We start from the raw sequence: 16,677 nt of genomic DNA, 5'->3' as shown, positions 1-16,677 counted from the left end.
AGTCGATAGACAAAACCGTTTTCGCATACCACATCGACGAATTTGAGGCACAATGAGAAAATGACACTTGAGGCTGTATCCCTGGAATGCTTTGGCATATTGACACCAAACTTTGTGTGTGTCATTGAAAAGACACACAAAGTACACCAAATTGATTTTATAACAGTGTCACCTATTGGTCAAGCTTGATAAACCAAGTAATCATGCTACTAGAGGTGGTATTGGTGTTTTTTTTTTTTTTGCCATTTCAAATACAATAATTCCAAAATTGCTGTTATTGCTCATTAATGTATTTGGTGTGATGCTTTATGCGATGCTTAGCTACTACATTTGCCGTTGGAGTGCTTGGCCCCGTAATTGCTGCTTGCAGCTATATTTAGGGGCCAAGCACCGAAGGTGCGAAGGCACCTATTGTGTTTGTTGGCGTTATTATTAGGGGCCAAGCACCGAAGGTGCGTAGGCACCTATTGTTTTCGTTGGCGTTATTATTATTCTTCTTCTTCTTCTTCTTCCGCCGCAAGTCTATGGCAGCCCATAGAACCGTTTGCGGGAAAGTTGTATAATTTGGCACACTGATAGAGGACAGTCCCAACATTAACTATAGCAAATTTGAAGCCTCTAACTCCTACTCTCTAGCGCCAACACTTGTCCAAACTTTCAATGTTTGTATGCTAATAACTTTTGAACCGTAAGCCAGAAAATGGAAATTCTTTTTTCCTCTGAATCCTTGGCTCAGGCCAAGTCGAATGAACCCTAAAATTCAAAAATCGCAAGGTTTAGTTTTTTCGCTATTTTCAATTATTCGAAAAACCTACTTTTTCGAACTCGTCCTAGACGGTTAGTCCGATTGCCACGAAAATTGGCTCAGATCATCTTCAGACCATGCTGGCAAAAAGTTATGGAATTCAAGTTGATTCGTCCAACTGTTGTCGAATGACACGTAAACAAATTTGACGAAAAGCACGCAAACATGCACGTGAGGTTATATCCCGGCAACGGTTTGTCATATTGAGACCAAACTTGGCGTGTGTTATAACAAGCATGAACTGAGACTACCTGCTGTGTTTCGACACAGCGCCACCTAGTGGTCAGGAGATATGAAAAATGCATATTTTGGCTTATAACTACTGAATGGTTTGGCCAAAAATCACACAACTGGTCTCTTTAGATTCAGTGAGTCATGTCGAGTCGAATGATATCCAATTTTCCTGTGTCGGCCATTTTAGGCGTCGGCCATTTTGAATTATGTTTCAAAATGCTGTATTTTTTGAACGCAGCATCGTATCGTTTCGCAAATAATTACAAAAATATTCGGCTCCATGCCCTGAAGGTACTCAAAAAGTTTGGTGGCAGCGCCACCTTGTGGCCAATAGTTATAATGAAATATCACATAAACGCTAATAACTTTTGAATAAATTAGTCTATTAAAATTAAAATGGTCTCGCTATGTTCTGTGGGTCATGCCGAGAGTATTGATACCAATAATGTGAAAATTGGCCTTACTTCCTGTCCGCCATTTTGCTTAATGTTGAAAACCTACTTTTTCGAACTCCTCCTAGACCGTTAGCCCAATTTTCACCAAATTTGACGTGAATCATCTTCAGACCATGCTGGCAAAAAGTTATGGATTTTGTGTCGATATACGTAACGGTTCTCATTTAGCGCATCGACGAATTTGCTGGAAGGGTGCCAAAATGCATTTGAGGCTGTATCTCTGCAACACTTTGACATATTTGCACCAAACTTTGTATGTGTCATCGCCACCTCACACTGACCATGCCACATAAATTTGGTAACAGCGCCACCTATTGGTCAAGAGTAATAAACCATTCATTAACCATGAGTAATTACACTTTTTAAAATGCTAATAACTTTTTAGTCCATTAGCCTATTGCAACGAAACTGGGCTCAAAATATTCCCTGGCTCATGCCGATAACATAGATACCAAATATGCCAGTGTTTACTGAAGTTCCGGTCCACCATTTTGATTTATGTGGAAAACCTACTTTTTCGAACTCCTCATGAACCGTATGTCCAATTTTCACCAAATTCGAATCAGATGATCTTCAGACTATGTTGACACAAAGTTATGGATTTTGTGTCGATAGACAAAATCGTTTTCGCATACCAAAGCGACGAAGTTGAAACACAATGACAAAATGACACTTGAGGCTGCATCTCTGGAATGCTGTGGCATATTAACACCAAACTTTGTGTGTGTCATTGAAAAGTCAAACAGAGTACACTAAATTGATTTCATAACAGTGCAACCTATTGGTCAAACTTTATAAGCCAAGTAATCATGCTACTAGAGGTGGTATTATGATTTTTTTTTTTGCCATTTCAATTACAATAATTCCAAAATTACTGTTATTGCTCATTAATGTATTTGGTGTGATGCTTCATGCCATGCTTAGCTCCTACATTTGCCGTTGGAGTGCTTGGCCCCGTAATTGCTGCTTGCAGCTATATTTAGGGGCCAAGCACCGAAGGTGCGAAGGCACCTATTGTGTTTGTTGGCGTTATTATTAGGGGCCAAGCACCGAAGGTGCGTAGGCACCTATTGTTTTCGTTGGCGTTATTATTATTAGGGGCCAAGCACCGAAGGTGCGTAGGCACCTATTGTTTCCGTTGGCGTTATTATTATTATTCTGCTTCTTCTTCTTCTTCCGCCGCAAGTCTATGGCAGCCCATAGAACCGATTGCGGGAAAGTTGTATAATTTGGCACACTGATAGAGGACAGTCCCAGCATTAACTATAGCAAATTTGAAGTCTCTAACTCCAACTCTCTAGCGCCACCACTTGTCCAAACTTTCAATGTTTCTATGCTAATAACTTTTGAACCGTAAGCCAGAAAATGAAAATTATTTTTTCTTCTGAATCCTTGGCTCATGCCAAGTCGAATGAACCCCAAAATTCAAAAATCGCAAGGTTTAGTTTTTTCGCTATTTTCAATTATTCGACAAACCTACTTTTTCGAACTCGTCCTAGACGGTTAGTCTGATTGCCACGAAAATTGTCTCAGATCATCTTCAGACCAGGCCGGCAAAAAGTTATGGAATTCAAGTTGATTCGTCCAACCGTTGTCGAATGCCACGTAAACTAATTTGACAAAATGCACGCAAAAATGCACGTGAGGCTATATCTCGGCAACAGTTTGTCATATTGAGACCAAACTTGGTGTGTGTTTTAACAAGCATGAACTGAGACTACCTGCAGTGTTTCGACACAGCGCCACCTAGTGGTCAGGAGATATGAAAAATGCATATTTTGGCTTATAACTTCTGAATGGTTTGGCCAAAAATCACACAACTGGTCTCTTTAGATTCAGTGAGTCATCTCGAGTCGAATGATATCCAATTTTCCCGAGTCGGCCATTTTAGGCGTCGGCCATTTTGAATTATGTGTTAAAATGCTGTATTTTTTGAACGCAGCATCGTATCGTTTCGCAAATAATTACAAAAATATTCGGCTCCATGCCCTGAAGGTACTCAAAAAGTTTGGTGGCAGCGCCACCTTGTGGCCAATAGTTATAATGAAATATCACATAAATGCTAATAACTTTTGAATAATTTAGACTATTAAAATTAAAATGGTCTCGCTATATTCTGTGGGTCATGCCGAGAGCATTGATACCAATTATGTGAAAATTGGCCATACTTCCTGTCCGCCATTTTGCTTAATGTTGAAAACCTACTTTTTCGAACTCCTCCTAGACCGTTAGTCCAATTTTCACCAAATTTGACGTGAATCATCTTCAGACCATGCTGGCAAAAAGTTATGGATTTTGTGTCGATATACGAAACAGTTCTCATTTAGCGCATCAACGAATTTGCTGGAAGGGTGCCAAAATGCATTTGAGGCTGTATCTCTGCAACGCTTTGACATATTTGCACCAAATTTTGTATGTGTCATCGCCACCTCACACTGACCATGCCACAGAAATTTGGTGACAGCGCCACCTATTGGTCAAGAGTAATAAACCATTCATTAACCATGAGTAATTACACTTGTAAAAATGCTAATAACTTTTTATTGCATTAGCCCATTCGAATGGAACTGGGCTCAAAATATTCCCTGGTTCATGCCGATAACATAGATACCAAATATACCATAGTAAGCTGAACTTCCGGTCCGCCATTTTGATTTATGTTGAAAACCTACTTTGTCGAACTCCTCATCAACCGTAGGTCCGATTTTCACCAAATTCGAATCAAATGATCTTCAGACTATGCTGACTCAAAGTTATGGCTTTTGAGTCGATAGACAAAACCGTTTTCGCATACCACATCGACGAATTTGAGGCACAATGAGAAAATGACACTTGAGGCTGTATCCCTGGAATGCTTTGGCATATTGACACCAAACTTTGTGTGTGTCATTGAAAAGTCACACAGAGTACACCAAATTGATTTTATAACAGTGCCACCTATTGGTCAAGCTTGATAAGCCAAGTAATCATGCTACTAGAGGTGGTATTATGATTTTTTTTTGCCATTTCAATTACAATAATTCCAAAATTGCTGTTATTGCTCATTAATGAATTTGGTGTGATGCTTCATGCGATGCTTAGCTCCTACATTTGCCGTTGGAGTGCTTGGCCCCGTAATTGCTGCTTGCAGCTATATTTCTTCTTCTTCTTCTTCCGCCGCAAGTCTATGGCAGCCCATAGAACCGATTGCGGGAAAGTTGTATAATTTGGCACACTGATAGAGGACAGTCCCAACATTAACTATAGCAAATTTGAAGCCTCTAACTCCTACTCTCTAGCGCCACCACTTGTCCAAACTTTCAATGTTTGTATGCTAATAACTTTTGAACCGTAAGCCAGAAAATGGAAATTCTTTTTTCCTCTGAATCCTTGGCTCAGGCCAAGTCGAATGAACCCTAAAATTCAAAAATCGCAAGGTTTAGTTTTTTCGCTATTTTCAATTATTCGAAAAACCTACTTTTTCAAACTCGTCCTAGACGGTTAGTCCGATTGCCACGAAAATTGGCTCAGATCATCTTCAGACCATGCTGGCAAAAAGTTATGGAATTCAAGTTGATTCGTCCAACTGTTGTCGAATGACACGTAAACAAATTTGACAAAAAGCACGCAAACATGCACGTGAGGCTATATCCCGGCAACGGTTTGTCATATTGAGACCAAACTTGGCGTGTGTTATAACAAGCATGAACTGAGACTACCTGCTGTGTTTCGACACAGCGCCACCTAGTGGTCAGGAGATATGAAAAATGCATATTTTGGCTTATAACTACTGAATGGTTTGGCCAAAAATCACACAACTGGTCTCTTTAGATTCAGTGAGTCATGTCGAGTCGAATGATATCCAATTTTCCTGTGTCGGCCATTTTAGGCGTCGGCCATTTTGAATTATGTTTCAAAATGCTGTATTTTTTGAACGCAGCATCGTATCGTTTCGCAAATAATTACAAAAATATTCGGCTCCATGCCCTGAAGGTACTCAAAAAGTTTGGTGGCAGCGCCACCTTGTGGCCAATAGTTATAATGAAATATCACATAAACGCTAATAACTTTTGAATAAATTAGTCTATTAAAATTAAAATGGTCTCGCTATATTCTGTGGGTCATGCCGAGAGTATTGATACCAATAATGTGAAAATTGGCCTTACTTCCTGTCCGCCATTTTGCTTAATGTTGAAAACCTACTTTTTCGAACTCCTCCTAGACCGTTAGCCCAATTTTCACCAAATTTGACGTGAATCATCTTCAGACCATGCTGGCAAAAAGTTATGGATTTTGTGTCGATATACGTAACGGTTCTCATTTAGCGCATCAACGAATTTGCTGGAAGGGTGCCAAAATGCATTTGAGGCTGTATCTCTGCAACACTTTGACATATTTGCACCAAACTTTGTATGTGTCATCGCCACCTCACACTGACCATGCCACATAAATTTGGTAACAGCGCCACCTATTGGTCAAGAGTAATAAACCATTCATTAACCATGAGTAATTACACTTTTTAAAATGCTAATAACTTTTTAGTCCATTAGCCTATTGCAACGAAACTGGGCTCAAAATATTCCCTGGCTTATGCCGATAACATAGATACCAAATATGCCAGTGTTTACTGAAGTTCCGGTCCACCATTTTGATTTATGTGGAAAACCTACTTTTTCGAACTCCTCATGAACCGTATGTCCAATTTTCACCAAATTCGAATCAGATGATCTTCAGACTATGTTGACACAAAGTTATGGATTTTGTGTCGATAGACAAAACCGTTTTCGCATACCAAAGCGACGAAGTTGAAACACAATGACAAAATGACACTTGAGGCTGCATCTCTGGAATGCTGTGGCATATTAACACCAAACTTTGTGTGTGTCATTGAAAAGTCAAACAGAGTACACCAAATTGATTTCATAACAGTGCCACCTATTGGTCAAACTTTATAAGCCAAGTAATCATGCTACTAGAGGTGGTATTATGATTTTTTTTTTGCCATTTCAATTACAATAATTCCAAAATTACTGTTATTGCTCATTAATGTATTTGGTGTGATGCTTCATGCCATGCTTAGCTCCTACATTTGCCGTTGGAGTGCTTGGCCCCGTAATTGCTGCTTGCAGCTATATTTATTATTATTATTATTCTTCTTCTTCCACCCCAAGTCTATGGTAGCCCATAGAACCGATTGCGGGAAAGTTGTATAATTTGGCACACTAATAGAGGACTGTCTGAACATTAACCGTAGCAAATTTGAAGTCTCTAACTCAAACTCTCTAGCGCCACCAATTGTCTAAACTTTCAAAAACTTGATGCTAATAACTCTTGAACCGTAAGCCACAAAATGAAAATTCTTTTTTCCTGTGATTCCTTGGCTCATGCCGAGTCGAATGGACACCGAAATTCAAAAATCGCAAGGCTTAGTTTTTTCGCTATCGTCAATTGTTCGTAAAACCTACTTTTTCGAACTCGTCCTAGGCCGTTGCACCGATTGTCACGAAAATTGAATCAGATAATCTTCAGACCATGCTGGCAAAAAGTTATGGAATTCAAGTTGATTTCTCAAACCGTTTCCGAATAGCTCATGAACGAATTCTTCGAAAAGCACGCAAACGTGAACGTGAGGCTATATCTCCGCAACGGTTTGGCCTATTGAGACCAATCTTGGTGGGTCTTATAACAACCATTCCCTGGGACTACCTGCAGTGTTTCGGCGCTGTGCCCCCTAGTGGTCAGGAGATATGAAAAATGCATGTTTTTGCTCATAACTTCTGAACGGTTTTGCCAAAAATCACAAAAGTGGTGTCTTTAGATTCAGTGCATCATTCCGAGTCGAATGATACCGAATTTTCCCAATTCGGCCATTTTGGGCGTCGGCCATTTTGGATTTAGTTGTAAATTGCTGTATCTTAAGAATGAAGTTCCGTATCGTTTCGCAAATAATTACAAAAATGTCCGGCTCCATGCCCTGAATGTACACAAAAAAATTGGGGGCAGCGCCACCTTGTGGTCAATAGTTATAACGATTTTTTCGAAAAATGCTAATAACTTTTGCATACATTAGCCTATTGTAACAAAGCTGATGTTGATAGATTCCTTGGGTCATGCCGAGAACACCGATACCCCATTTGTCAATTTTGGCAAAATTTCCTGTCCGCCATTTTGATTCATGTTGAAAACCTACTTTTTCGAACTCCTCCTAGACCGTTGCTCAGATTTTCACCAAATTTGATTTGGATCATCTTCAGACCATGCTGGCAAAAAGTTATGGAATTTGTGTCGATACACGTAACCGTTTTCAATTAGCGTACCAACGAATTTGCTGGAAAGATGCCAAACTGCATCTGAGGCTGTATCTCTGCAAAGGTTGGGGATATTTACACAAAACTTAATATGTGACATTGTCACATCACATTGACCACGCCACATCAGTTTGGTCACAGCGCCACCTATTGGTCAAGAGTAATAAACCAATCAATAACCGCTAATTATTACATTTCCAATAATGCTAATAACTTTTGATTGCATTAGCCTATTATCATGAAACATGTCTCAAAATGTTCCTTGGGACATGCCGACAACATACATACCAATTATGTCATATTAAGCAAAACTTCCTGTCCGCCATTTTGATTCATGTTGAAAACCTTTTTTTTTAAACTCATCCTCAACCGTTTGTCTGATTTTCACCAAAATTGAATCAGATCATCTTCAGACCGTGCTGACAAAAAGTTATGGATTTCGTGTCAATAGACGAAACCGTTTTTGTACAGCGCTGCTTCAGATGTCAGGCATCTTCACAAAATGAGTCTGAGGCTATATCTCTGCAAAGCCCATTAGTGGTCTTCCAGTGACATCTAGTGGTCGTAAATGCAATTTATCATACAACACTGTCTCTTTAACCTTTATAACTGTTATATGTTGTCTTAATTTCATTCCAAAGAAGCATACGCAATTTATGTATAATTTCACAGTCTAGATAATAGTACTGCACTGATTTTAAATAACCTAGATATGGCTGACAGTAAAAGAATAGAACAGAATTACAGACACACACAAACATGAAATGTTTAAACTACTATATTAATACTCAATAAGCATGCTTAAACCCACACACAGATGCACACATTTTGTTATATATATAGATAATTAAAATAAATGATGGGTGATAAAACCTATTGCAAGTCTTCTGTTTTTATGGGCTTCTATGTCATTTTTCAGGTTTCATTGCAATCATAATCTGGCATAATTATAAACATTAGATATATCTGTATGAATAAATTGGTAAACTTTGACTCAATGTGATCTGAAATGCTTGAACAGTAATATTAAATAATAGTAATATACATTTTTTCTAGATGAATCCCTCAACAAGCCCATAAACTGAAATGTTTTAGTCTTTAGTGAGCTCATTAGTGGTCTTCCGGTGACATCTAGTGGTTATAATTGCAATTTTTTATTCAACACTGGGTTTTGAAGCTTTATAAATATTACAGTGTTCTTTTTTACCTAATCTCTGTTAAATTTTGCATGATTGTTTAGAAAAAATACAGATCTAATGCATGTGTGATTATATTACCCCTTTTTTTTTTGCAGTTTAATGCCATTCACAACAGAAATCTTTTGTTTTTTAGGCCTGTTTAACTGTTATAGCACCAGCTATTTTCTGATCTTAATGAAACTTTGCATGCTTGGTGGGTCATCTTTCACATGTTATAACCAAGTTTCATAAAGTTTTGAGTTTTTGTTTCAGTTTTATAGGCTTTAGGTTACATGTGGCCACGGCCCTTTCCTAAATGACCTCTTATAGCTAACCAAAGGACAAAATGCAACACATTTTTGAAAATTATTGATCTAGAGAGTCCAGAGAATATTATTGCAGTGGTTTGATCAAGACTGAACAAAAAACCAGGTGACCCAAAACATTCAAATTCGTGGACCAATTTTACGAAAAAGGCTATAACTCGGGAACAAAATGAGATATCTTCACCAAACTCAGAACTCATATGCATGAACAAAAACTTTAGTCAAATTATTATTTTTTTTCCATATCTGCCACTTGGTGGCGCTACAGGATGAAAAAAAATCAAATGGCTATAACTAAGCAACCGTTGATCCAATCAACTTGAAAATTGATATGGCCCAATGTGGCACAAGTGCTCTATGAGGAATTTCACTTATCTTAAAAAACATGGCCGCCATTGGCCAAACAACTTTAAGCACCTATTTGACAAGGTTAATGGAAGTCGATCGGAACGAAACTCGGTGGGCATGTTCGACTCATTGCCCTAAAGGTCTGTAAGTATTTTGAAAGAAATTGCCCACAACATTGTCACCTCCCACAGAACACAACAAAGCGATTTGATTACAGCGCCACCTATTTTCCAAAAATGATAATGCATCATTTTACTGGAGTTTTACTGGCTGTTTCAATTACACTCTTCCAATAATTGCTTTTCTTACTCGTTGCATTTGGTCTGATGCTCCATGCCATGCTTAGCTCCTCGCTGTGGAACTTTTATTAACGATTTTCAGCCATTTCAATTACAATCATGCAATTATTAATTTCTTTATTCATTGTTGCATTTGGTCTGCTTAGCTCCTGATGTTGCCGCTGGAATGCTTGGCCCCGTGATTGCTGCTTGCAGCTATATTTCTTCTTCTTCTTCTTCCGCCGCAAGTCTATGGCAGCCCATAGAACCGATTGCGGGAAAGTTGTATAATTTGGCACACTGATAGAGGATAGTCCCAACATTAACTATAGCTAATTTGAAGTCTCTAACTCCTACTCTCTAGCGCCACCACTTGTCCAAACTTTCAATGTTTGTATGCTAATAACTTTTGAACCGTAAGCCAGAAAATGGAAATTCTTTTTTCCTCTGAATCCTTGGCTCATGCCAAGTCGAATGAACCCCAAAATTCAAAAATCGCAAGGTTTAGTTTTTCCGCTATTTTCGATTGTTCGAAAAACATACTTTTTCGAACTCGTCCTAGACGGTTTGTCCGATTTTCACGAAAATTGGCTCAGATCATCTTCAGACCATGTTGGCTAAAAGTTATGGAATTCAAGTTGATTCCTCCAACCATTCTCGAATGACAGGTGAAAAAATATGATGAAAAGCACGCAAAAATACACGTGAGGCTATATCTCAGCAACGGTTTGGCATATTGAGACCAAACTTGGTGTGTGTTATAATAAGCATGACCTGAGACTTCCTGCAGTGTTTCAACACAGCGCCACCTAGTGGTCAGGAGATATGAAAAATGCATATTTTGGCTTATAACTTCTGATTGGTTTGGCAAAAAATCACACAACTGGTCTCTTTAGATTCAGTGAGTCATGGCGAGTCGAATGATATCCAATTTTCCTGTGTCGGCCATTTTAAGCGTCGGCCATTTTGAATTATGTTTTAAAATGCTGTATTTTTTGAACGCAGCATCGTATCATTTCGCAAATAATTACAAAAATATTCGGCTCCATGCCCTGAAGGTACTCAAAAAGTTTGGTGGCAGCGCCACCTTGTGGCCAATAGTTATAATGAAATATCACATAAATGCTAATAACTTTTGAATAAATTAGACTATTAAAATTAAAATGATCTCGCTATATTCTGTGGGTCATGCCGAGAGCATTGATACAAATTATGTGAAAATTGGCCTTACTTCCTGTCCGCCATTTTGCTTAATGTTGAAAACCTACTTTTTCAAACTCCTCCTAGACCGTTAGTCCAATTTTCACCAAATTTGACGTGAATCATCTTCAGACCATGCTGGCAAAAAGTTATGGATTTCGTGTCGATATACGAAACGGTTCTCATTTAGCGCATCAACGAATTTGCTGGAAGGGTGCCAAAATGCATTTGAGGCTGTATCTCTGCAACACTTTGACATATTTGCACCAAATTTTGTATGTGTCATCGCCACCTCACACTGACCATGCCACATTAATTTGGTAACAGCGCCACCTATTGGTCAAGAGTAATAAACCATTCATTAACCATGAGTAATTACACTTTTTAAAATGCTAATAACTTTTTATTGCATTAGCCTATTTGAATGAAACTGGGCTCAAAATATTCCCTGGCTTATGCCGATAACATAGATACCAAATATACCATAGTAAGCTGAACTTCCGGTCCGCCATTTTGATTTATGTTGAAAACATACTTTTTCGAACTCCTCATCAACCGTATGTCCGATTTTCACCAAATTCGAATCAAATGATCTTCTGACTATGCTGACTCAAAGTTATGGATTTTGTGTCGATAGACAAAACCGTTTTTGCATACCACATCGACGAATTTGAGGCACAATGAGAAAATGACACTTGAGGCTTTATCCATGGAATGCTTTCGCATATTGACACTAAACTGTGTGTGTGTCATTGAAAAGTCACACAGAGTACACCAAATTGATTTTATAACAGTGCCACCTATTGGTCAAATTTGATAAGCCAAGTAATCATGCTACTAGAGGTGGTATTATGATTGTTTTGCCATTTCAATTACAATAATCCTATAATTGCTGTTATTGCTTATAAATGTATTTGGTGTGATGCTTCATGCCATGCTTATCTCTTACATTTGCCGTTGGAGTGCTTGGCCCCGTAATTGCTGCTTGCAGCTATATTTCATATTCATTTTCGAAAAAGCCGAAGACATACCGGTTTCTCCGGTAGTGGGCGGAGCTAATGCGCAAATAGAAATTTCAAAATGACAAATATGCATTCATTAGGCCTAAAAGAAAATTTTTACATAAGGGCATTGTGCTAGAAATATTACTATTATTTAGTAAAACAAATGTGATACTGCTACCACTGTTGCAAAAAAATAAAAAACTTTATTTAAAAAAATAATAAATCTCAATATTTCTCCCATGTTTTAATTTTAATAGCAAATCCCCTTTATTTACCAAACATTAAATGTGTTTAAATTTGATAAATTAAAAGACAAATTAAATTTGGGTGAAACTTGTTTACTTTTTTTCATAATTATATAACTTGTAGAAAAACTTTAAACACAATTCTAAATAAGTATAAAGAATGGCATTGGTTTTATTTTTAGTGCTAAAAAGTTATTTTTTTTTTTTATTAGCAAATTTTTGTGTTTTGCTTTGGTACCGAAATTGGTACCGAGAACCGTGGATTTTCACTGGTATCGGTACCGAATACTGAAATATTGGTACCGTGACAACACTAACAGGCAGGCTTATTGTTCGGTCTATCCATTTTCTCCATTGCACATTTTATGGTATTTGTTTTATTTTTATTTACTAAGTGAAATAAATGTGCAATATGCTGTCAACATCAGTCTCTAAATCTATTATTTTTTGTATGTTATATATGTCAAAATCTGTGTAAATAATAGAAAGGTCGCTGATTAACACTTGCAATTCAGTGTCGTGATGGTTTTTAAAAAATATTCTGAAGGTAGTGAAAAAGGTATTAAAAAGTAGTAAATTTAACTTAAGGATTGCTGTATATACCCTGATATAACGTTATAATCTTACATTCGTGACAACATTGTGTGTAATTCTCCCTATTATTTAGATTTCTTAAAACAAGAACGAAAGCGCGACGAAATGGCTCAAGGCCGCGCAAAATCCAAACTCTGAATAGTAATAATGAAAAACCGTGACATTTCAAACCACAGACATATTAATTGTCATTTCTATCACCCATCGATTCAATTTGACAGTTACTTTTTTAATTCAAAGACTGTGATGAAAACTTACCTATACGTTATCTGGCGCTCTGCATCTGATGAAGTGACTGAGGTAAAAATCCGGTTTGGTCCAGTTGGTGAACGAGCAGCTTTTAATCAACTTGACTGAACCTGTGAGTCAACACGAAGAAGTACGTTACAATGACCGAATCTTCTATTTGCAGAAATACACTCAATAATCGTACATTCGTGACAACATTGTGTGATATTCCCCATTTTATTCAGATTTCTTAAAACAAGAACAAAAGCGCGACGAAATGGCTCAAGGCCGCGCAGAATCCAAACTCCGAATAGTAATAATGAAAACCGTGACATTTCAAACCACAAACATATTAATTGTTATTTCTATAACCCATATCGATTCAATTTGACAGTCACTTAAAGATTGTGGTGAAAACTTACCTATATCTGGCGCTCTGCATCTGATGAAGTGACTGAGGTAAAAATCCGGTTTGGTCCAGTTGGTGAACGAGCAGCTTTTAATCAACTTGACTGAACCTGTGAGTCAACACGAAGAAGTACAATGAACGAATCTTCTATACACATATAACGTTATAATCTTACATTCGTGACAACATTGTGTGTAATTCTCCCTATTATTTAGATTTCTTAAAACAAGAACGAAAGCGCGACGAAATGGCTCAAGGCCGCGCAAAATCCAAACTCTGAATAGTAATAATGAAAAACCGTGACATTTCAAACCACAGACATATTAATTGTTATTTCCATCACCCATCGATTCAATTTGACAGTTACTTTTTTAATTCAAAGACTGTGATGAAAACTTACCTATATCTGGCGCTCTGCATCTGATGAAGTGACTGAGGTAAAAATCCGGTTTGGTCCAGTTGGTGAACGAGCAGCTTTTAATCAACTTGACTGAACCTGTGAGTCAACACGAAGAAGTACGTTACAATGAGCGAATCTTCTATTTGCAAAACACTCTGACTCGAAATGGATAATATAATTCTGAAAATCTGCTTTTAATAATGGTCATTTGCACTTATGAATTTAATGTATGATTTCAGAAATGACGGATTTGTGGACAATATTTACACTGCGACTATAACAAACATTTAATTGCTTTACAAATCCTTAATAGGCCTATATTATTCGATAACACAATACTATAAAACGCTTATTACGAAATAAAAACTTGCAACAATCCACGTTCACAATATAAAATGTCACACTTACTCTGTATCACTCAATTTCTTCTGAAGACACGTGTTGTCCAACATGGAAAATCATCCAGTTTCCGCTGGCTTCTCTCGAAAATTCTCAGAGGAAAAAAAATGATTCAGCGAATCATCTTGAGCGGTTCATTGTTCATGAATCGCCCAATTCCGCCCATGATGAATTGGAATCTGACCATGAATAAAAACTGAAGCAGCTTGACAAATTTTTGGTGTAATTTAATTAATCTGTGCTCATAATTGTAAACAACTATTTTTAATGTACACACTAAAATAAAATACACTGTAATTAATTTATATATACCACAGTAGTGATAACTACAAGACAACCATTGACATTGGCTTGAGAAAACCTGAGCAGAAAGTTTGAAATAGATTTAATGTCGTTAAGTTTGAAGATTTATGTTTAAAGCGGTTTTAAAAGCTTGAAGTTCAGGGTTTAAGACAATGCAATCTACCAGACAGCAAGATAGATAGATAAATTAAGTTTAGTTTACACAGTAAATTGTTTAGTTTACTGCTATTAAAGCATTAGAATTGAAGTAAAACCTGCAGAAAATTTTGTGCAGTTGTTTCAACTTACATTTATAAATTAAAATAACAATTATACTTGTTAATTCAACAGAAAGTCTATTGCAGTTGTTTAAACATACATTTTTGAGTTAAAATAACCATTTTACTTGTTCATTCAACTTTCAGTCTAGTTGAGGACAAGAAAACTTAAAATTTCTTGTTGTCTGGACAATCTAGTTATCTCTACACAAAAAAACAAGTTGAAATAACTAAATTGCGGAAATATTTTTTACAGTGTACACTATTGTAATACTGTGAATTCTAGATTTATTTGAGAGATCTGTCATAAGTGTTATAGTGTGTTGTTGTATTGTATTATTTGTGATAATCTTATTCTTTCTGAGTGTGATGTATTTGTATTTTTTTCTATATTTTCATCAGCAGAATGTTTTTATTAAAATAATTACATTTTCACTATAGTTCCAATGTTAGCAACCCTTTATTCTTTAGTAATTCTGTGACAAGATTACTGCAACTACTGTGTGTCAAGATCAAGAAAGGATTACGTTAAGATCCAAAAAAAGCATAACAAAAATAGTCCATATGACTCATGCACTATATCACAAGTCTTCTGAAATCATAATCTTCACCTCACCTACCAGTCTTGAATCAAATAAGGTGCCAACAGTGACTAAATAATGTTGAATTCTTGTTTTTGAGTAAAATATTCCTTTTAAGATTGCAAACTGGAAGAACGAATCAACAAAAAATCTTTATTGTTCAATAACTTGGAAGGTAAATACCAGAACTTATCTGTAGAATGGACAGAGGTGGAGTACACAGCTTCATTACTTGAGTAAAAGTACACATACCCCTTGCTAAATTTTACTCATGTACAAGTACTACAGTCAGATGTCTACTTAAGTAAAAGTACTGAAGTACTTGTTTTAAAAGTACTTGAGTATCAAGAGTACAAGAGTACATTTTCTAAATATTGCATTACTACTTCCACAGTGCTTACATTTATGTTCAGAAACGTCCTACATGGAGAATACCATGGAGAATGTAAAAGGAATTGAAAGTAAAATCAAGTCATTTTCATCTTTTTACCATGTTGCTTTATTTAACATTTCTCACTTGCCCACAAGGCAATAGCACAATGGCTAAAACGCTCTGACAAACCTCTGCTAGAGTTTTAATGGATTTTTTTGCACCCAAATTTGAATCTGACTGTATTAAACACACTGGATACTCAAGAACATCAAAGCAAATGCTCAGCTTACATTAATGTGTAATATCAGAAAAGAAAATTCAGCTAACAATTGTGTGTACATGTGGGTTTCTCTGTTTCATCAATCAAATCAATAAACCTAATCCAGCAAAGAAGGCAATATAGCAATTTTCTGGCACACCTCTGAACCTGACCGTGTTATACACGCAGCATATAAGAGAAAATAATAATTATTAAAGAAAATCAGCTAATCAGCTGTGTTTAGCTAAGTGTACAAAGAAGGAAAAAGTCAATGGCGAAATATTTTTTGTTTTTTTAAAGAGCGCATTGGTAGAAAATGCACCTCTGGGCGGGTCCACAGTGTGCGTTGACTGCTTATTACACACAGGGATGTGCATCACACAAGCATGCCAAATATTAAAAACAAAAGGCCTACAGTGTAAAAGAATATTATTGTGTAGGCTACATAATTATAAAAATGTAATGATGGATAGTCATTGCGTGTATTAGAATTAGGCTACCTATTTGCAATTCA

The 16,677-nt window shown here is 36.9% G+C and overlaps 1 protein-coding gene across 1 annotated transcript in view; it reads right to left on the bottom strand.

Annotated features, from left to right (window-relative positions):
* LOC128029462 (sterile alpha motif domain-containing protein 3-like) overlaps positions 1 to 14,093 on the bottom strand; it is a 39,697-nt gene extending 25,604 nt beyond the window's left edge. The window contains exons 1-2 of the mRNA XM_052617261.1: positions 13,992 to 14,093; positions 13,605 to 13,700 (exon numbers count right to left, since the gene is read on the bottom strand). The gene's annotated coding sequence lies outside the window, so the exon portion shown is untranslated. The remainder of the gene's footprint in view (positions 1 to 13,604; positions 13,701 to 13,991) is intronic.
* Positions 14,094 to 16,677: the final 2,584 nt, after the last annotated feature.

This window comes from Carassius gibelio, chromosome A15, assembly GCF_023724105.1.
Source record: "Carassius gibelio isolate Cgi1373 ecotype wild population from Czech Republic chromosome A15, carGib1.2-hapl.c, whole genome shotgun sequence".
In the NCBI taxonomy this organism is placed as follows: Eukaryota; Metazoa; Chordata; class Actinopteri; order Cypriniformes; family Cyprinidae; genus Carassius; species Carassius gibelio.
Note: the sequence above shows the minus strand (reverse complement) of the source record. Positions and strands in the feature narration are given on the sequence as shown.